The sequence below is a fragment of the Cupressus sempervirens genome, chromosome 11 (assembly GCF_028749045.1).
Source record: "Cupressus sempervirens isolate cs-2001-9-10 chromosome 11, ASM2874904v1, whole genome shotgun sequence".
In the NCBI taxonomy this organism is placed as follows: domain Eukaryota; kingdom Viridiplantae; phylum Streptophyta; class Pinopsida; order Cupressales; family Cupressaceae; genus Cupressus; species Cupressus sempervirens.
In genome coordinates this window covers 368,278,517-368,300,386 of record NC_143128.1, presented here as the reverse complement: position 1 = coordinate 368,300,386, position 21,870 = coordinate 368,278,517, and the positions used below count along the sequence as shown (strand labels likewise).

Genomic DNA, 21,870 nt, shown 5'->3' with positions numbered 1-21,870 from the left:
GTATAAGTTGAATATCAATGTGGATGACATTGAAGATGATGGCTCTTACATGAGATCCTCCACATATGAAAAAGAGATTAAAGATACACCTATTCTGTCTACTCCACTCTAGGGCCCCATAGTTGATAGAATGGAGATTCTGATGGATAGCATTATAAAAAGGACTGACAAGTGGGTAGAGTGGACGCGAGCTAGAAGGAAAATAACTAGAGTTGGTGGTTCTGTTGCAGGCATATCTTTAGGAGCCTAGACAACATCCATGACCACTTCCACTACTGCAGTGACCAAGTCTACATAAATGAGTCCATCACAATCTGTGGGTGGAGGAGGAAGTGATCGGCCTCCAAAAGATAAAAATGTACAAGTCACTCCTACATGTGGAGGAGGCTCTCTGTCGGACATTAGAAATGTTGGTGACATAGAGGCAGAGAAGGAAGGAGAAGGACAAAGAGAAAGAGGAGCAATCAGTTGGGAAAGACTCCTCTGGTGTGGTAGTGATAAACCTTGATGGAGATAGCAATCAACCAGAAGACAATCCTCATGATGGCAGCCCAAATGTCGATCAACAAGCACAAGTGACTCCTCAACAATAGTAACAAGGAGGGTCTGATCAAGGTAATCGTCTTGCACATTCTGTAACTAAGACTGTCACTTTTCCGTTTTCTAGCGGCAAGAAAAAGACCCCTTTGGTTGGAAGGAAATTATTCGATCCTTCAACACTACAATTTGCACTAAATGTCCTCACAAGTGAATCTTGATGGAGGATACTATTGAAAGGAAGAGGAGAAGGATAGAGGAAAGTGCACCTCTCAAGAACCTAATTGCTTAGGCAATGCTGCAGCCAACCCTGGGCCTGAAATGGAAGATGCCAAAGACATTAGTAGCTCTTGCTATAGATGTCAACATGGGACACATGGTCATGGAGATTGTTGAGCTGTAGAAGGAAGGGCGAATTAAAGATATAGCCACATGCGATTTCCAATTGAAAACACATGACTTGGGCACTCCAATGCATGACACCATGGTCAATGTGTGGAAATACAACAATGTTAGGATTGAAGATAGGACAGAGGAGGTGAAATTGGCTAGAGCCACATTGAAGGCCTCAAACAAGGAGTTGATAGATTACATCAAAACAATGCTTGAGCTCCTTGCCATTGTTCCAACAGGTATTGCTAGCCTAAGCACATTTGATCCCATAGTTGAGGAGAAGAAGAACTTGTTGGTAAAAGCTATAGTGAGGCATTTCAGACAGATAGGCCGTGCATGGATTGAAGACTTGAAAGTCCAAGGTCCTCCCCTAATAGAGAGCCTTGACAATCTATTGCTGGATGCGGATAAGTTGAGAGAGACTGTGGCTGATCACCAAGTCTCAATGCAATTAGAAGCAGAGAAGCTAACAAAGGAGTTGCCTCTATTGTAAGATGTGATAGACATGAAGATTGATTTCGCCATCAGTCATGGCATTTAAAGGACAGGAAAAGAATCGTTGCTTCACTAGAAATAATCCATGTAGTTTAAGAAAGAGTGCTTGGTGAAGTCAGAGCAAGAATTAAGGAGGGTATATGAATCAGTGAAGAAGGTGATTGAGAAGATCTATGTGTACCTCAAAGACTTGCATACAGAATTAAATGTGGCTCCTAACAAACAACTAGTAGACATTGAGTGGATGAAAATAAAGTTTCTTCAGATCATTGAAGAAATGACCAATCCCACTAACTACCAAGATTCAAAGATTCCAAAGCTCACTGCTATTGACAGTACCCTGAAGAAAGCATCAGACGAGCTCCAATCCAGGGTAGCCACAGTAGAAGAATTGACAGAAGACCATGACTATTAGGTAGTCAGAGCTGACAATTTATTCATCCCAGGTGTCAAGGAGCTAAGGATAGTTGTTGATGCTATGAAGGCACATTAGGCCAAATAAGTAATGCCTAAGAAGAAGAACTGACACATCCAAAAGCATTACATTCTCCTTATCATGCTTCTTCAACTAAGTTTTGACTCTCTCTCTCTCTCTTCCAGCCATTTTTGGCAATCTCATCGGGTATATTTTGTAACGGATGACTCTGTGTCATTCTGATCCTAATTTTGGCTATGCTTCCTCTCTTACTCTGCAATGTAATAACGAATGTAACGGCTGAACTCTAAAGAGGGTCTACAAATGTAATTTTGAAAAATGAATACAAGATCGGCAACCTCTATTGTGAATTCACCTTTGTAGCTGAGATTGTGTAGTGAGACTCTAAGTTTATTATGAATGTTTGTCGTTCATTACTTTAGTTTCCATGGAAGTGAAAGACAATTGAATTTGAAGTTGTTAATGTCGCATTGATCTGAGTTTTAGTGTTGTATGTTAGCAGTGTAAACAATATGAGTTTTTCTTTTCATGTTCAATTCTATTTCATTTCCCGGTTGCATTGCAATTAATAGTTTGGCGTCCATGGTCATTTCAGTAACATAAAGTGGAGTATGTTTAATGGTAAACAAATCAAGTTATAGTCATCTGAGTGTCGTTGTGGTTTGGTGGAATAATATGAGTGTTACTTTCGTTGAATGTTCCTATGTTGCTTGTTACTGGTTGCATCTTTTGGTGTAGGCTTGCATTGGTGTGTTTTGTGATTAGAATATAATTGAGATGGGAGATTGCTGTTGAGTGATCTTGTCTAGTTAGAGAGTCGCTTGGGCCCATAATGTTCATTCTTGAGTGCACAATCTTTGCATTCAATAGCTGTAATCGTAGGAGTAGTTGTTTAGAGTATAGTGTAGGAGAGGTGAAAGTGGCCTATAGTATTCATAGTTGTGGGTGTTATAAGTTGTCTAGTCCATTCATTCTGCTTGGGTTGCTTGTGACCACGGCTAGCCTTGTTTTTTCTCTCATGCTCTCTGGTTAAGAGCATACCCCTGTTTAGATTAAGATCTGTTAAAAACAATACTCATTGCAAATCTCTGAATACAAGGGAGCAATACCTTTCAATTCAGAGGGCAGTGATATCACCCATACACTGACCCCTCTATTGATTATAGCTTGTTCCCCCACCACATTGAGCACTAAAGAGTCAAGGTATAAGCACAGGAGGGACAAACTGTCAACCAACACATATCAACAACTACTTTCGTGCCAGTTGAGCCAGTTGTTGAGGTGTTTAATAGTATGCATGGGGTTGTTGATGTGTGCACTGTTGATGGCACACATGTTGATTATGAGGAGAGTGATGTAGAGATAGTGTTATGTCGTACTACAGATCAACATGGTGTTGAGGTTCAGCTTGTGGACAATCCTATGTTTGACATGGATGCAACATTGTCTTATGACAATCCACTTTTTGAGGTTGATGTTGATTACTCACTTGAGTGGAACTGGGCACAATTTATGCCATCTGTAGACACAAGTTAGTTTCCTATAGGAGCAATTGGTGACGTTCCTGCATCCATAGATTATGATGAGGATGTGGCTACATCCATTGCAGTCATAGGCATTGTTGGGATGAGTGCACTTGTTGACGACATTAGAGAACCCCATGTTGCACCATGTTCTCTTGTAGCCACATCTTTTGTAGGGGTTTTTGGTAAAGTTGAATTCAGTGTTTTGGATCCTTCTAGTGCATCGGGATTTCAAACAAGGATTGCAGAGGAGTTATAGGATGTGTACATGTACCAAGTACATATGGTTTTACTTTTGATTCTCTTGTGCATGATCTTTTAGGTGGACAATTCAGCTGCACTTGTGTCAGATAGTGTGTATAGTAGTTCACTTGGCACAACTTGGGGAAGCAAGCTTTGTCATCTTTTTGAGTTGCTTCTCAATGAGATATGCACTCCTACGACATCTGTAGTCGAATTCTTTTCATTTTGGTAGGTTTTGTTAGTTACATTGGTTATGATGCTACAAGAGGTAACTGGTGATCATAGAGACAATACACGATTCTACCCTTGGAATGCGAGTGGACTGATGTGTTATTTGTTTCTGAGATTGCTTGAGGACAAGCAATCTTAGGGAGGGCGAACTATAATGTCCCCATTTTGCCAGCATCGGAGTTTGAGGGATTAACTTATTATTGTGATCCTCGTAGGCTAATTATTGTGGGTAGAGGGTCTTATGATGCAAAGGCTTGGCTATGGGAGGGTCTTGTCTTCTTCATAATTCAGTCTGTTCTAGATTGGGCTTCATTTGACTCAGGTTGGACTTCGTTTGGGCTTAGTTTCATGAACTTGCTATTTATGGCAAGTCTGGTAATGATTGGGAGGGACCTTTTCTATTTTGTGGAAGTGCATCTGGTCACATGGGAAAATAATAGGTGTAACTCCTATTTCAGATGGCATACTTAAAGGATAAGTATTTTGGGAGTTATTATTATTTTAGTTGCCAAATTATTATTAAATCATTAAATGACTTATTCTAAAGTTATAATTCAACTTTATAATTTCACTTAAATTGAGGGTTGAGTGATAATTGGAAGGGCCACTTATTTAATTAATTCATGGAAGCCTAAGCCAAGGAATTAATTAAAGTTTTGGAGTTAATGATTATCATCTTATATTATTACAAATTCAAATATGCAACCAAAAGCAAAGTTTGCATTTAAGTGAAAAGTGTATAGAAGTTATTGGTCGTTGGTGTGTCGAAGAAGATATTGGCTTCAATTATTATAAAATCAATTCTCTAGCTTTGCTTTATTCATCTTTTGTCTATTGCCTTTGATAATTACTTGTGAGGGTTTGAAGCTGAGAATTTCTGTTGACGTTTGATTCCTCTTGATTTGTGATTCAATTTGTTGCCCTTGTAAAACAATTCGCACTAATTCTTCAGAGTCTGCGAGTTGTATTCAATTCAATGCTGAATTTATATTGAATCTAATTATATATTGAATCTGATCTAGGGTGTCTTTTCCGTCTGTAATTACTGTGGCTGGGAAGGTGTTTGTGCTGGAGAATTTGGAGCTTGTTGAGCACCCAATTTAATTTTCTGTTGGCATTTTTTATCTGCAATTGAATGCACTAGGTGGCCTGAATTTGAGAGGTGACACGAGGTTTCTCTTGTACCGAATTCCTTCTAAAGGCTGCATTTTTAGCTACAACATTCACCATTCATGCCCATCTTTGCAAAGTATTATTGTACTTGTTATTGGGATGTATATTTTGAACTGCTAGGAAAATGAATAAACAAATTACAGTCCATTAAATTTGTAACAGCAGTGACATAATTGTCATTAACTAGATATATTTCACTGTACTTACAATTTGCTTCATTTGTATAACTTTTACATTGCAAAAGCTTCACATTTCAACCCAAACACAATCTAAAAATAAAGTACAGTGAGATAAAGCTTGCATGTAAAGTGTTTGACGAAATGTCAAACATTTGAATAGTAAAGAAAGTCTTAGTTACTGGATTCGTGCCCTAGAGGCTGGATCCGGATCCGTGGCTGGGTTCATTTGGATTTTTTCAATCTTTTTTTTTTTTTTCCCCGATTATTTTCTTATAATCATTATGGATTTGATCGATAGATTCACACCAGAATTATAGATTCATACCAGAATTATAGAGTCATACTATGAAATGATTTAGAATCATAGATTCATACTTTGAAATGATTTAGTTTTAAAATTATGTATATTTCTCTCAATTTTTAGTATATATATACAAATCATAATTGGGGGAAAAAATACCACAAATCTACGGGTCTGATTCACGTGCTCGAATTGAATTCGTTTCACGAATCGGTAACTAAGAAGAATGTTGGTATTTGTCAAAGTCAGAACCAACAGGGGTTCTTACAAAAATTACTTAAAATCCAAACATTTATATGCATCGGAGAATTTGCCTTGCCATAGAATTGTTGTCCTATAAGGAGAAGAATGTATGATTAAATGCTGAAAGGTTTTAGGGACAAGGTTTTTGCAGCTGCTTTCATGGTCATAAAAGTCAACAAGTGTCTTAACCAAAGGTTTGAAGGTTTGGCGAACCATAGCGGCTCAAAACTCACAAAGCAAAGCCAGTGATAAGATTTAACAATTTCAATGCTAGATTAAAATTTTAAATATTCAATATATCCCAAGATCATGCTAAGTAAGTTGGTGCATCTTAATTTGAAGAATTCGATCGGGATAATGTGAGTGAATAAAGAAAAACCAAGAGTTCTTTCGAAGTACTGAAAATTCCTGATTATGTTTAAGGCATCAGCGTATGAAGCAATTATTTATGCCTATTTTAGCGACAATGCTAAAGCTTGGCCAGTCTTTTGCGGATGCGGGACCCTTTCATATGAGCTACTAATCCTATTATGAGTTTATTTTGAAGTTGGAGTGATAGATTTTTACCATAGTTACACTGGCCTGGGGGACAGGGGGACAAGTTTCCAGGACAGGGGGACAAAGGGGCCTCAATTTGGGGATGGTAGGGGGACAATGGCGAGGGAAGAGAGGGGGGACGGGGGGTATATAGTATATACTATACACATGATACTTAAAATGCTAATTATGAAAAGATGTATAACAATATGAGACATAAATGTGGAGTATAAGTTCGTCAAATCCGCTATTGCTAGTTTTGTTTTACATTGCGTTGAACATTAAACAATGAACTATGAAAGAGATCTAAGTTCTAAGTTCTAACTTCTATCAAATAACTTAAATAATCAAAGATTGAAGATTCAAATTCAAAACTTAGAAGTCATAGATATCTATTATGATATATCATATTATTAATTTAGCAAAAGTATGAGTATCATTATCTCATCAATCATTCAATGGCATCATACACTAAATTACAACAACTAGCAACAACCATGATTCACAATGTTCAATGTTCAATGTTTCAAACTTCAAATATCCAAGTCTCAAATACAAACTACAAACTCAAAAAACTATGAAAACTCTTTTTCTTGCCGCTGTTGCAAAAATTGGAAAACTATAAAATGAATAGAAATGAGAAAGCATAGAGATTTAATGGGATTTCAACCTCTAAATGGGCCCCACATACCCTAGGGTTAGCAAACAATAAAAACAATTAAACAACCTTTTAAATTATTTATTTTTTTGCATTTTTTATGTGCCAAAAAGGGGACGGCTAAGTAGGTTGGGGGACGTGTCCTCATCCCCATCCCCAAACGGGGACGCGAGGACGTCCCCCTCCTGACGACGAGTTGGTGGCGCCGTTGGGGACATGGGAATGTCGTCCCCCTGTCCTTGGTGCATCCCTGTCTCAGGTGCGGCAGCCAAAAACAACGGGGACGTGTCCCCGTGTTTCTATGATTTGTACTAGCTTCCATAGAAACTCCAAGCTAGTTGTGAGCCCTAGGAAGCAAGTCGAGGGAATTATGCCCTTACATGGGTTATTGGACAACATAATAGGACTAAGTGAAGAAGTTCAACATGGATTGTTGTCTAATGGTTCTGGAAACTTTATGATTTAGGACTTTGAGTTGTTGGTAATCTGAGAACTCAAGAATTTAAGCTTCTCCTTTTCAAAGGTCAAAGTAGCTTGGTGGATTTTTACTTGGTGTATGACTTGTTATCAAAGACAAGCTTCAAAAGAATAACATATTTATAATTTTAGGTGCTTTTTAGTTTGTTATGTTTTTCATTCAGTGGAATAAGCCTTAGTGGGGGTATAAGAATAATATTAAATCATTGGAAGACAATGCATACAATTGTAACAAAGTCACCATAGTTGCATGTGTTTTCTTTCTATTTCTTTGGTTTGTTATTCTTGGCATTTGGTGAATTGTCATGTTTGTTCGTTTGCATTGTTGTATCCTCCAATCTCTATGACGTGAACATCTTTGTAATAGTCATAATGTTAATTAAGCATAATATTTATTGTGTTCTATCATTTTTGCAATAGGTCCAATCCAATAACATAGCATAAGAACTCTTCAAGATATCCAAAATTGGAGTCCAAATCTTCTTTTAAAGCTTTGTAGGAAAAAAGAAGCCAATTTAAAATTATGAATAATTCATTTCCCACAAAAAACACATCAAATAATTAAAATGACATTATGTGCAAGTCCCCTTTGGCTAGGCATCCACTTGAGGGGACATAAGGTGACTTTATAAAAATATAACACTAATATATTGAAATTAACATGGGAGCTTAAGTGTATCTGTAAAAAATCTTGTCTGTGCTAAAAACAACATTGTCGAGACATTGGAAACCTAATGTGAACATGCCAAGATGCAATGAGGTAGTGTGATGAAGACTGGAGGCAATTTGGAGACTAAGCAAAATAGACACACTCTTTAAGAAGTTTGCAGCACACCCAGGACTTTGAAAACATCACTACAATATAATGCTAGCTCTTGGTGCCATCAACATAAACCAAGAACTTGTCACGTCCTCTTTTCTAGTATAGTTATTATTCTTGCACTTGTACTGTCTTAAAATGGACACACTTTCCTTTTAAGATCTTTTAGCTCATGATTCCCTCTTCGGACCATGGATATGCTCACGCTTGCTCTTTTTTTCCTGTTTTGTCTTCCATCTTTCCATCTTATCTCTCTGGTATCTTTCCTAGCTCTCTGTCGCACCTAGGACCTATCCTTGTGGACCAGGTCGACCCAGGTCAATCTAATCCCTGGTAGTTCCAGATCTCGGGGCCTGAAAGTCCTCAGGGGTTTAATTAGTTTGTGACCATTATCCAATCGGCTTGTATTGTTTTTCCGCTTGAAAACTCATATATAAGAAGACTTGGAGGCTTCATTTTATCAATCAAATGATATCACACTCATTCATTCTTTTGTGCACTCAAGCTCTTCCTCTTTAATGAAGATTTTAGTCGTTTGCATTTAAGGAGTTCAAGCATTCAAACATTTTTCAAGCATTGAAGCAAGGAGATTTCTATCTAGGATGGGAGAATCATTTGCAAGCATTTCCTCGTCAAGATCTAGCATATTGTTGGTCATCAAGGGAGGGGATCTGCATTGAAGCGTTCATCCTCTTCATTGATGCATATCCATATCCATGGCACCATGATGGAGTTACGATAGATCCATTGCAAAGTGTGGAGATATCCTACATCCCTAATTCAAGATCTACATTACATACACATAGGCAAGGTGAATCCTATCATTTATCTTGTCGTTTACAATCCTTTACATTTATATTTCTCATTTACGGTTAATTCCTTAACCTAGGGCTTGACCAAGGCAAGACCTCATCAAACACCAACCCCCAAACTTTTCTTTTCTGTGTTGATTTGCAGGTTGGGAGTGAAAAGAATTGCAAATTTGGAACTTATAGTTCGCAAGCTTTCTAGAGTTGTCAATTTCGTAGCTGCGGACTACGTTAACCTAGTTGTAGGACGTCCTTCCAAGTTGTGCTAGTCCTTCAGTCTTGGATTCAATGGAGATTTTTAGGTTTTGTTCCTTTCGTCATTTCATCCCAAGATTCACGGATAGAAAGTTCAAAAAAGATTCAAATCCTAAAGTTATAGAGCATAAACACATCTTTCTCTATGCATTTCAAGGTGAGTCTTTTACATTTCATATCTTTACCCTAGATTTACATCTTAATTGGGCTAATTGTATTCACATAGCATTTAGATTTACATTTCCAAAGCAATTAGTTCAATTTCACATTCACATTATCCTATCAAGGGCCTAAGAGTGTATTTCTTAGTATTTTATTCCTCTTTACAACCCATATTTAGTGTTAATGGCTCGGTGCCTTGTAAAGTGGAGGCCTACATCCTATTAAAGTGCTTCCGATTTACCATTGAACAATGTCGTTAGCCCATTTTGCCTCGGTCTTGAGAGCTAACTGAGTATTCTTTGGGATTAGTTTAGTTTTTGGCCTAGGCAATTTCAGTTGGCCTAGGCAATTTCAGTTGTTGGCCAGTCACGGTTTTTTCAGTGGGGTTTCCAAACACTTACTATTTTTGGTAAGTCAGTAGGCTTAGTATTCTTGACATTTCTGGGTTGGACTAGAAGCATCTTGTCGAGGCCTTTCTGACGAACTATCACACATGCATATCCAAGTCCATTAGATCAGAGATATAAATGCCTGAATTTAATTGATTAATTAATGGACTTTATAGATTAAGTTTATATTATTAAATGTCACTTTATTATTATGTGCACTTTATTTCCTTAGAGGGAAAAAGGATTATTTTTAAAAAGTAATAAAGAAACAGAGAGGGGAATATGAAGAGTCACCTATTGGGGTTTAAAAGAAGGAAGAGGAGCTCATTTCAAGATACTTGGTCTGTGATTTAGAATTCACTTTCTATCTTGGAGGGTTATTTTTGTATGCTTAAGCTTTTAGCAAGTGAGAGGACGAAAACCCATGATTTTGGGTAGTGGACGGAAACCCATTGTCAGTTGGAGAGATTGTGTGGGTATTTCACATTGTATTCTAGGTTCATCTTTTTTGTTATCCAATCTTCTTCTTGTTACTGTATTTATGATTGGATTTGTTTTTCATTTTTTGAAAAAGTTCAATGAAATATTATTTATGAAAATGCATTTTTGTTGGATATTTACGACAATAACATTTCAAGACTTCTTTTCATCTGGTTGTTTAATGGAATTTTGCTGGTGAAATCTGAAATACATTGCATTGATTTATTTGTTTAAAAATTTCCGAGGTTCTATTAAGGGTGTTGAGAAAATATTCTATTAGGGATATTACAGAAGCATTGAACTGATGCACCATAAGAAATTTGGACTTCTGTCCAATCCACTGGAAGCTTATGGGAAAACACAAAAACCGGCCAAAGCTCACAGAACATTTTGCGTAGAAAGAGGAATTACAATATAAGTACAAGACTTTTAAATGAAAGTTCAATATGGAAAGTTAACCACCAAACACAAACGCGTTGCAATGATTGTTTTGAATATTAACAATGAAGGGTTGAAGTTTGGTGGTTAAACTTCCAATAGGGTCAATGGACAACACCCCTTATTAGAATTTGGAACTCCCATTGGGGTTGAGAGGCAATGTTCCTTTGGAGGTCTAAGGGTAGTGCCCATAGGAGGGTTGAAGGGTAGTGTCCATTGGGATTCAAATATAGCATTCTAAGTGTGCTCATTGTTGTGGTGTAGGGCAAGGTTAAGGAACAATGCCCCTACCACCAAGTACAAACTACAACTTTCAAAGCCATTAAAACCTTCATGGCAAACATCCTTGTGAAACATTGTAATGGTATACATAAGCAAAGGAATTTTTGAAATATTTTTACACCCACTACATAATTTAGAGCTAGGAAAAAAAAAAGCTTATTAGTAATTTAATATATGTTATTGTTGGTAAACAGATTTGTCTTCACACAAAATGCTTGCAAGATAACCCAAAAATGCCCAAACTCGAAGACAAAGTATAACCAATAGTTGGATCGCGTTGCAATGAGGTTATGCAAGCATCCTCTGAATTTTACTAAGGTTCAACTCCCTTATCAGATTTTCAATGAATGGATTTTCAAACATGAGTAACTTTTAACCAGAAAGTAATAAGGCATCCCATCTATTCTTGGTTAGAGGGATAATCAAATAAACAACAATGAAGTAAATCAAATATTACATAGAGTAAAGGAAATCCACAATTTCCCCATCAATCACTACTCAAGAGAAATATAAAATAGATAGATTATCTAAGTTATGCCCAATATATGCACCCAGCAGCAGAAATAAATTCCACAATTCAATATCGATTCAATCATAAACCAACAAAGAACAATTCAAAGCATAAAACCTTAGAATATATTTATAGAACCTTTCATTAGCCAAAAGCAATTATGTTCTTGTGTATCATTGGAAATCCAAAATATTTGCATAACAACTAAAAACTAGATTAAAGTTCATAGTCCGATGTCAATCAAAAACTGCCAACCCTCTATACTGCTGAGTTTCGAGCTTAAATAGAGTAATGTCTAAGAATCTCCATCAAAACCCAATTCTCGGACAGTTTCAAAGTAGTTAAAATAACCAAGTTAAGGGGTACCTAGATCCCAGAAATAATTGATTAAAAGTTGAACTTGAAAAAGAAACAGAAAGCAATCACTTGTCAAAGGGAGACATCATCTCGCTTCTTAATGGCTCTCCTTCATCCTCATCCGGGTTAGAAGGTCCTTACGCGAGTTTCCAAACTTTGTATGCGGCTATGTATTCGGATGTGGCATTCTTATTCAGACTCTTTATGCTTTGAAGACGATTTTTCCACGTTTCTTTGTCCTGATTTATTTTAGTGATGCTATCTAGATACTCTGGGAGCTGCTGGTTGCACATGTCTATCATGGTTTCTACCTTGGCAATTTTGGTAAGGTCCGTTGTGGTCATATCAGCTCCATCTTTGATCGCATTTAGGGGTTCATATTTTTTAACTAACGCTTCCACATTGGAACCCCCTTCTTTGAAAGGTGCAAAAGGAGTTGAACTAATAATCTGCAAGTCTTTGTTCACACCATCCTAAATTGTTTTGAACTCCTTTTCAAAAGACTATATGCGAGAAATAACTGAACCATAGTTAGAAACCCGCCAAGCTATGTTCTTTCACAAGACATGAATAAGCCCTGCGTCAACTAGTTGCAAAGGATTCTTCTCTTGGAATTTATCTTAGCCATATTCTTCCACATCTACTAGCTGAGTAACCATGGTTGATAGCCTTTCAAATTCTCCTTTCCACATTGCCACTTGTATACAGGATTCACTCATCACCACTTCAGCAAAAGTAAATATCTTATGCAAATCCTGTATAAATTTAGTGAGCAGATTTATTACACAGTCTATCCAGCTATGGATGTCAGAAATTATGGCCTTTCTCTTTTTTAGATCATTCATCAATTGTTGATTCCTGAGTGCACTAGGATCAAATGTAGGCTAGGATGAACCATCGGTCATTGAACTTTGTCCCTTCAATGATCTTATGTATTCTGCCATTGCATATATTTCCGCTTTCAATTTCTAGTTTTCAATTGCAGAATAATCTATTTAGTGGATGATTCCACCCAGTGTTCTTTTTTCTCCCGGTTGATCACCCCTAGATTTGTGTGAGTAATCTCAAAATTACTCAAATCCAATGCACTTGTATCTTCTTTGTGATTGGCTACTTTAGCAATGTTGTTGCTCGTTTTCTTGTCAAACACTATTCTAGCTGAGCTCTTGGTTCTTTTAGGCTTTGAGACTCTGGTAGTATACTTACAATGCCATCCACAAGAAAACAAACAGGAACTAGGCTTCTTCTTTTGTTAATTGAGACAACCAGCCAATTTGGTGTGGAATAAGGAATTTTTTTGAGGTTCATTGCCTTTGACTGGAGTACTGACATTCTCTATCCTCTAAGGAGAGGTTCCCACTGTCATTTGAACTTGCTGAAGATTGTCAATGAGTACACCTAGATCTTTGTTAGGTTCGCTGTCAACCTGAATAACTTCATTAGGTCCAACAGGTGTCCACATCTTGGTTTTGTTCTTGGCACAAGCCTTTTGCACTAGGGGAGGATTATTGCCTTGCGCCCTGCTAATCCTTGAGGATCTCCTACTACCTACAAATTTGAGATTAGCATTATAACTGGAATTAGTTGGTTTTTAAGCATGTTTGATTCATTTTTATCCAAGAGTTTGTTCTTTCAAGCACAACCTTTGTTCTTTCAAGTATATTGTCCTCTTCTTCAAAATCCCAGCTTATAATGGCTTTGTTAGAAATCAAAGACTTGGCTATTTGGATGTCTACTAGATCTGCTTTATCCTCTTCGATATCCACAACATCTATATCCAAATTTAGTTGAAAAAGCTTAATTTGGGAAATAGTGAGCTTGGTAGATTCTCTCCTCCAAACTTCCAATTCATCTGCACAATCTTCCCAAAAGTCTTCAATATTAGGGACATGTAAAAACTTTACACGGGATTCAAACAAGGTATGGGCTACCCCTTCGCTATCAAAATTTTGTCTAGCATGATAGGAACCAAAGTGAAAATTGATCAAGATTGAACTTATACAAGTAGCATGTTCCATACTTCTATAGGTTAATTTGCCTAATTTGATTGGGAAGATGACATTGGAAGCTTCATCAGTAGCAAACTTGTTTATGATTGAAATCAATTGCCGAGACACCTCTGCCAAGATAAAACAATCAAGAGCAAAACTGGGGAGTCGTAAGGGTTCCTCATCAAAACCACCATCCTCACATAAGTGAATTTGGGAAATTGAATATATATGCTACCAAAGGATTGAACAAACTTCCGAGACTCATGAGAGAATCTACGATGGGGAGAACCCTTCATTTCAAAACACAATTTCCCTAAGAAAATATCATGGACTTTCCCGAAGTTTCCCAAAGCTTGTCTTTATGCAACATAGGATAGTAATTATATATAGTGATATCTTTTGTCTAGGGTTCATGGGGCAGATACTGCAAGTCTTGAGTACTGGCCAACATATACGTTAGATACGAGGACATATAGAAATCTTTCTTCAGGTTTAGAGCTCCCTTGAGCTAATTTCTCAGAGAACTAGCAACCAACTAAGCCTAGTCCAAGAATTGCGACCCTTTTAATACAATTTGGATGTAAAAGTACATCCATTCTTCAAAAAGAGACACATCTGGAGAGCCACAAATCTGGTGCAACAAGACCATTACATCATGAACCTGTGAGGTCATTTGGTCTTTCTTGAGGGTTTTGGGTAACCTAACCTAGAGCCGCCTTTGTAAGAGGCTATAGTCCAACTCTCTGCAATAGTATTTCTATAGGTGTTATACTTTTCTAAAAATCTGGCCAATGATAATGCAGGAGTCAAATCGGCGAACTCTTGTTCTTCAAGGTGAAACAGTTTGGACATAGTTTCTCTAGTGATGCTCAGCAATATATTTCTATCCCTTCTCAAAATATTTCCACTAGGCACATCATACATTTGGATACATTCCTGAATCAATTTCGGACATGGATATGCTGACGGGAAGGTGGAGGCCATAAGGAAATTGGTATCCAAGACTTTAGTAGAAAAGGGCTTTGAAAGTTTCTCACATAAGCTTTCTGTTACTCCCCCTAGATCAACTCCTAAGAGCTTTGTATTTGACACAATAGGCGACTTACTATACAGGCTGCGGGTATTTCCAAATGCATGCAATGTGGACCTCATGACTTAGAATTCTCCCCGTTGCTTGAAAATTAAAGTAGTCACAATCTTTTCTACTAACAGGTGAAAGAAAAAGAGTCAAGGAACGCAAGAGTTACTTGAAGAGCAGCAACTATGACAATTACGAAAGCCTAATCATCTTCCTCAAACTCTTGCTGTTAACTCCTAAACCCATTGAATAAACTTATGCCTTTTGAAATAGGAAAATTTTCCTCATATACACTTCAAAACAGAGCAGGGCATTAATTATGAGACAGACTCAATGAATTACACATGCTGTGAGAAAAGGGTGATGGGACAAAATGGCGTCTGTCATTAAATACAAAGCAACTTAAATGATATTTTGGCTTCACATGTGCCAAATCTTCACTTTTGCCCCTTAATCTAAATCCTGGCGTGATTATTAATGATTGCCTTACTTCAAACATCAGTTATTTACTACCTTTCCACAAATGATGAAGTCATACACGAGTGTGTCAGACTTGACGAGGCATTCCTCTTTAGATTCTGTGACACGTCAAGCTAGGGCCCACCCAAGATATTGCATGAGAACCGAAAGTGAGTTAAAGAAAAGAAGTCATTGAACTTTTGAACTTGGTTCAAATGGTACAAGAGGTTGAAGACTACTTCATTTCATTTGCAAGTGGTACAAAGGGTTCATGAGTTACTTAAGGAAATTTTGAATCTTTGGACATGGCCTCAATCAATACATTTACAAAGGAAATCCAGGGATCAGACTTGGTCAACGATAAGCATAATGGAAGAAAGGACTGATAGGACGAGGTTCGCGGATGAATTACTGAGAAGGGTTTATTGTACCTCAAATTGCAACTGACAATAGGCAGAACCAACGGTTCAAAATAAACAATTAAAAGTAGGAGTGAACCAGAAAATTAAAAATGGCGACTGAAAAATCCCGAACTAACAATTATATATAAACTTTATCATCATATTCTTTTTTTTGATAGGTAATTTTATCATCATATTCATTTCAATATATAATTAAATTTTTTTTTGGCAAAACCCTTTCGAAAATTGCCCATTAATTCACTTTCAATGGACACATTTAAATCAAATATGATATTTTACCCAAAGCATAAATTAAAACATTGATAAAATTGACTTATGTGTTAATAAAAATCAAGTTACTTGTAAAAATATTTGGTTAGATTGTAAAACTCTACATTTTGTACAAACCTGCCGGAAATGTAGCAGGGTTCTAAACATGGGAAAAGCTTCGAAACTAGGTTAAAATAAACAATAGTTGAAATCCCCAATATTCTGTGGCATGAAACTGGTATAAACCATGACTAAAGTAAATGAAAAAAAAATATAACTGAAAATGAAAAAGCTATAATAAATTGGAAAAAGGGGTCAAACATGGCGGTCAACATTTTTAATACAAAATAACTTTTTTGAAGGTTAAAAAATCAGAAACTTTTCCATTTTACCCTTAATAGTGATTCTGGTAAAAATACTCCCAATTTGTGCTTCTTTAAGATAAAATATTGTAATGTAAATTTGAAATCTTTGGTCTGCCACTTCACCTTACAAAATAAAATCTCGATGTCACTAAACACCATAGTACATCACTGAATATGCATGAAAGATTATTTGTAGACATTTATTAAGTTCCAACACTTAACTCATGACATGATTTACTAAATTAATAACTTAACTCATGACATGATTTACTAAATTAATAACCTGCAACGTACATAGAACTTAGAAAATTACTGATCAGTAACTTTGTGACATATTGGAAGTTCAATTGGGTGAAGCACACATGCAAGCACAAACAAAGAGAAGTAACTACATGCACCCTATACACAGAACTCTCACATGCATGTAGAAGTTAACACATGCATACAATTTAATGTTAACACCTACATTTGAAGGGGATCCCTTCATAATCCAAAGATTGAATGCAAAAACCTCTAGGAGAAGAGAGTTTAATCATCACTAGCAATCCCTTAGAAGCATCAATATCCACCAAAATACATGCATATGTTGAGTGAAGAATATTAGAAGACTCAACATCTACAATAAAAAAAATACCAAAGCCTCACCCACTTCCTCGAGCAAAGAGTCACTCAGAAATGAGGTGGCAGATAGGGGAGTCTCACCCACATGGGCATCTTACAAAAGGATTCAAATCTAAGTGCTAGGGTTTGATCATCAATGGGAAGTGACTCTCCCAAGTGAAAAAATGATCGCAGAGATTGAGTCTTCCATCCTCTTATCATAATAGCCAGTCCCACAACACCTTAGAAATCCTCTTAGGTTGCAAAGGAACATACGAAAGGGGTCCAATCACCACTTGTGGAGCTTGAGATTATAGGCGTCCACCACAAAAGCCTGCAAAACTAGAGACACAAGAATTATTGGTAGTTGAAGAGATTGTTGAGATGACAGACATGTTGTATTGATGACATGTTTTGTCATTGATGTCAACATTTGTTATGTTGATGCAATTATGTATGTTGTAGGCTCTTGATCAATTCAATATAGCCAATGATCAATAGTACTATGTACACAACCACACATTGATATTGTAAGATGAGTGTGGAGCTTATGTCTATGGTTGCAACACTTCATGTGTTGGATTGGATGAGTTTTAGTTGATTTAGTGAAGATCGGTTGGATCTCTGTGGATAGGGAAGCATGCTAGAGGCAACAACAAAATTTTGGGTATAACTTGGTTGTGAGCTAGACTTAATGTTTTCAAGCATAGAAGATGTTAGAAGAGTTTATTGTGCACATATGTTTGGATTTGTGGATCATTGGGATTCATGTTGGAATGGTCACTAGTGTGTAGCATGTGGTATATTATCTTGGCAGCCAATAGGAAGATGTAGCATGTTGATCTTTATTAGCAAGCATACATTATGGATTGTAGCATGTGGATTCATTTATAAAATAGTTGTATAATTGTTTAAGAAGGCGTGTATGCCTTACTGTGGAAGTGTGGAATGTATGTGGAAGTGTGAAATGATTGTTATGTATGTGGACCTTGATACTAGAAAGTCAAAGTAGAGCTGAATAAATGTCAGATGCTTTGAGAAGAGGTATGAGTGGAATTTATAATCGTTCCTAGTGAACCTCAAAGGAACTGAAAGTGCATTTGAGTTGTCGATCAATTAGTTCAAAAAACATGGTTTAACTTTTACTCTATGCTATAATGATTCTTCCTTTACTTTATGCGATAATGATTCTTGTAGAAGGTGATTTAACCTTCATCCTTTGGGCAATGTACTCGAGTAGTGAGCCCTTTTGTTCTCGCCAACTCCTAACAGGGTTGAGAACCTTTTAATAGGGGTTTAGGTCCTTCAACATGGACAATTTTTTTAAAAATGCATTGTATTGACCGTGACATGGTCAAATCCTTTTACAAGAAACTTATAAATTAGTAGAAGATCTAGTGGGTATTACCCCCACCGAGGTTTTACTCTGTAACCAAGGGTTTCCCTCGAGAACAAAAATCAATATGTTCCAGTGTTGGCTTTCATGTTATTGTGCATTGTTATCTTATTAGTTTGTGACCAATTTTGTAATTTTGAATTTCTTGATTAATATTCATGACTTATTCACCCCCCCGCCCTATTATGAGGTGTCGACTTCTCTTATTAACAAATAATATTAGAGCTTGAGGAGATCAAGGAAGACATTCAAGAAGGAAAGTCCAAAGTTTGATGGAAACAACTATGATAGCTAGAAGAACAAGATGAGAACTCATCTGATTTGCATGAGAATTGATTTCTGATTGATTACAAAGACAATGACATCTATAAAACAAAGAATAATCCATCTTTATGTACATATGAAGGAAATAAAGCATTTCAATGCTATGATAGTGAGAGAAGCATTGATTAGTGCCCTATCAGAAGCAAAATATAAAAATATGGATAAAACTGGAGACATTGTATGAAGGAGACTAGTGCACAAAGCAAGCTTGGAAATTGCAAGAATGTAGGCATATGAGTTAGTTAGAGACTATGTACAAAGAATTATAGAGATTGTTACAGGAATAAGGAATACTAGTGGAGCAATAACAAAAAGTGAAATTGTGCGGAAGATTCTTAGATCCTTGACACTAGCCTATGAGAAAAAGAGTAATGCTATTGAGGAAGTGATTCCTCTCATTATAGGATTCAACAGGAAGACATTGATTGGTAAGCTACAAGCCTTTGATACTTCTAGATCAAGAGATGCCTTATCTAAAGTTGAATCTACTTTAAAATCTACTATTCATAGAGATAAAATAATGCTAAGAGTGTGAGCACTGGTAAAACTAATGGATGCCATTGAAAATATGCTAAGGACTAGGCAAAGATAGAAGAAGAAAATAAGCTAGATGAGCTTGAGGCATTGATCACAAAAAAAGAACACAGAGGTAAGGAATATTTGAAGGGAAATTAGCAATAGTTTGTTATTCATGTCATAAGATTGGTCACTTTGCATCTAGATGTCCTACCAGTGTACCTTTGTTCAAACCAAAGCCTTACAAATCAAAAATTTCTTAGGAATGTTTCTAGGCTAGTGAAGATGAACCTAATAGTAACTTTGAGGAAAGAGATGATGTAGATGAAGTCGGATTAGTTTCTAATATAGATGAAAATCAAGTTAATGAAGAGAAAGCTTTAGTTTCACATGTTGAGAAGAAATTAGAATAGATTATAGACAATGAATGTTCACATCACATGACATGTGACAAAGAAAATTTTGTTTAGCTTTAGAGGTACGATGGTGGTATTGTCAGATTTGGTTATGATACTCCTTGCTTGATTAAGGGAAGGGCTCAATAACTTTTGATGGCAAAACTAATATTGATAATGATCTATTTGTTGATGGTTTGAAGCATAACTTATTGAGTGTTGGACAACTTGTGGATAAGGGCTATCATTTGCAATTTAGAGATGGAAGATGTTCTATTAGAGATCAATCATGAAATATGATCGCATTCAACACTAAGCTAGAGGTAATGTTTTTCAACTAAATACTTCTAAGGTGAATTAATTAATTTATTAGTAAGGGAAAACAAGATGAAACCCAAGACAAAGCAGGTTTTTAACAGAGGACTTAAACCCCAACATTGAAAGATAAGCAATAAGTTCCTAGAAAGGAAACAAGGATAAACAAAAACATGTCAAAGTCGAGAAAGAGGGAACCAAAAAACATACTCTCTCCCCCAAAATAGACATGACTGACAAAAAAAAAATGTAACGAATATTCTATGGTCTACCCAACAATAAGGAACCAACAAAATTTAAGATTTCCTCTTTGATCCTTTCTTATGGGATCTAAGGGCCATGTCAAAAAGAGAGGATTACTTTGGGTGTTTCCCTTTAACCGTAATTCATCCTACTTTAATTTTGGCTGCCTCAACTTGGCAAGACTTGGGTCCATTGAACTAACAAAACCACTAACAAAACCAACCATGATAGGGCGAGTGGGCTCTACTAAAGCGGGGACAACAAAACTAATAGAACTGACCATGACAGGTATAATAGGCTTTGCAAAGGCAAAGACAACAAAAGATAAAGCACTAGAGGAAATGAAACCTTCCCCACTACTAGGGACAACATATAGCATAAGTAAAAACAACATGTGAGTCATCTACATGACCAACACTAGCTTGAACAACCACCCCATTGAAAGCGGAAGAAACAACAAGCTTTTTAGGTCCAACAACAATATTAGCTAGGTTGCACATAGTAGGGATAACCCTCTCTACTACAACATCTGTAGAAGTAGAACAGACAACAACCTTCAAAGAGAAAGAAACCACAACAGGTTTAGGGGAGACACACCATCCATGACTAGAAGCAACCTATTGGGATAAACTTGTCCATACGAATGAGGAGATCACTTATAAACTATATAATGATGAGTACAGCTGCCCTTCCACCATCAGGAAGAATTTTTCTATTTACTCTTTCAAATTTGTATTTAGCCGCAACATGTCCTCTTATGAAACATTTTCTACATCTAAAAGGAATCCCCCTAGAATCCAAAGTTTGGATCCAAGAACCCTTTGAATACTTGAGCTTAATTTTTGCTAGCAGACCCTTAGAAGCATCAATATTAACTAAACTTTGAGAAAGGTAAAGTGCATGATATTAGAGGACTCCTCATCTACCACTAGAAAACCTTTAAGAGCACTGCCCACTTCTTCAAGGAGAGAATCTACGCAAAGGTGAAGGGGGATAGGGAAGCCTAACCTAAATAGGCATCTTGCAAAATGATTTCGAAGAGGGGTTGAAATCCTCATGTCAAGGCTTCATCATCAAAGGGAAACTATTTTCCTAGGTAAAAAAATGCTTGTAAAGAATAGTCTATCTATCCAAAGCATCTTGAAACTTGGTAACAAAAAAAACCTAGCTAAAAGAAAATGTGTTATGTATCTCTAATGAGTGCCTCCTAGTGTTTGGTAATCCATTGATGAAGACCTAGGAGAGAGGGCCAAAAACCCCTAAATTTGCAAATGATTGCTTGAGACAACAGGTCAAAGACCACCTAATTAATCTTTGCCATGATATCATCTTCCAATGTGATAGAAATGGGTCGACAAATTGGAAATAAAACCACATCCACCCTACCACCACCAATCATGACCTTCTCCGAATAACTTCCAATGGGGCAAGAAGGACATCCCTTGTCCACATTACCAGACCCAAAAAAAGCCTTAGCACCCCCAACACTTCATCGAGGTAGCCACTGGAGCATTTATGTCAACAAAAGGACAACCCCCATCAACCACAAATCCCCACTATATCCCCACTAGAAGATAGCGAGGATGCA

General features: G+C 36.8%; 1 protein-coding gene across 3 annotated transcripts in view; it reads left to right on the top strand.

The window, feature by feature from the left end:
* LOC149529600 (uncharacterized) overlaps positions 1 to 21,870 on the top strand; it is a 168,152-nt gene that overhangs the window by 79,597 nt on the left and 66,685 nt on the right. For 2 of the 3 annotated variants that reach the window (XM_089810428.1, XM_089810432.1), the window contains exon 6: positions 4,881 to 5,450. The exons of the other annotated variant lie outside the window; for it this stretch is intronic. The gene's annotated coding sequence lies outside the window, so the exon portion shown is untranslated. Of the gene's footprint in view, positions 1 to 4,880; positions 5,451 to 21,870 lie in introns of those variants that run through there. 3 annotated transcript variants of the gene reach the window in all.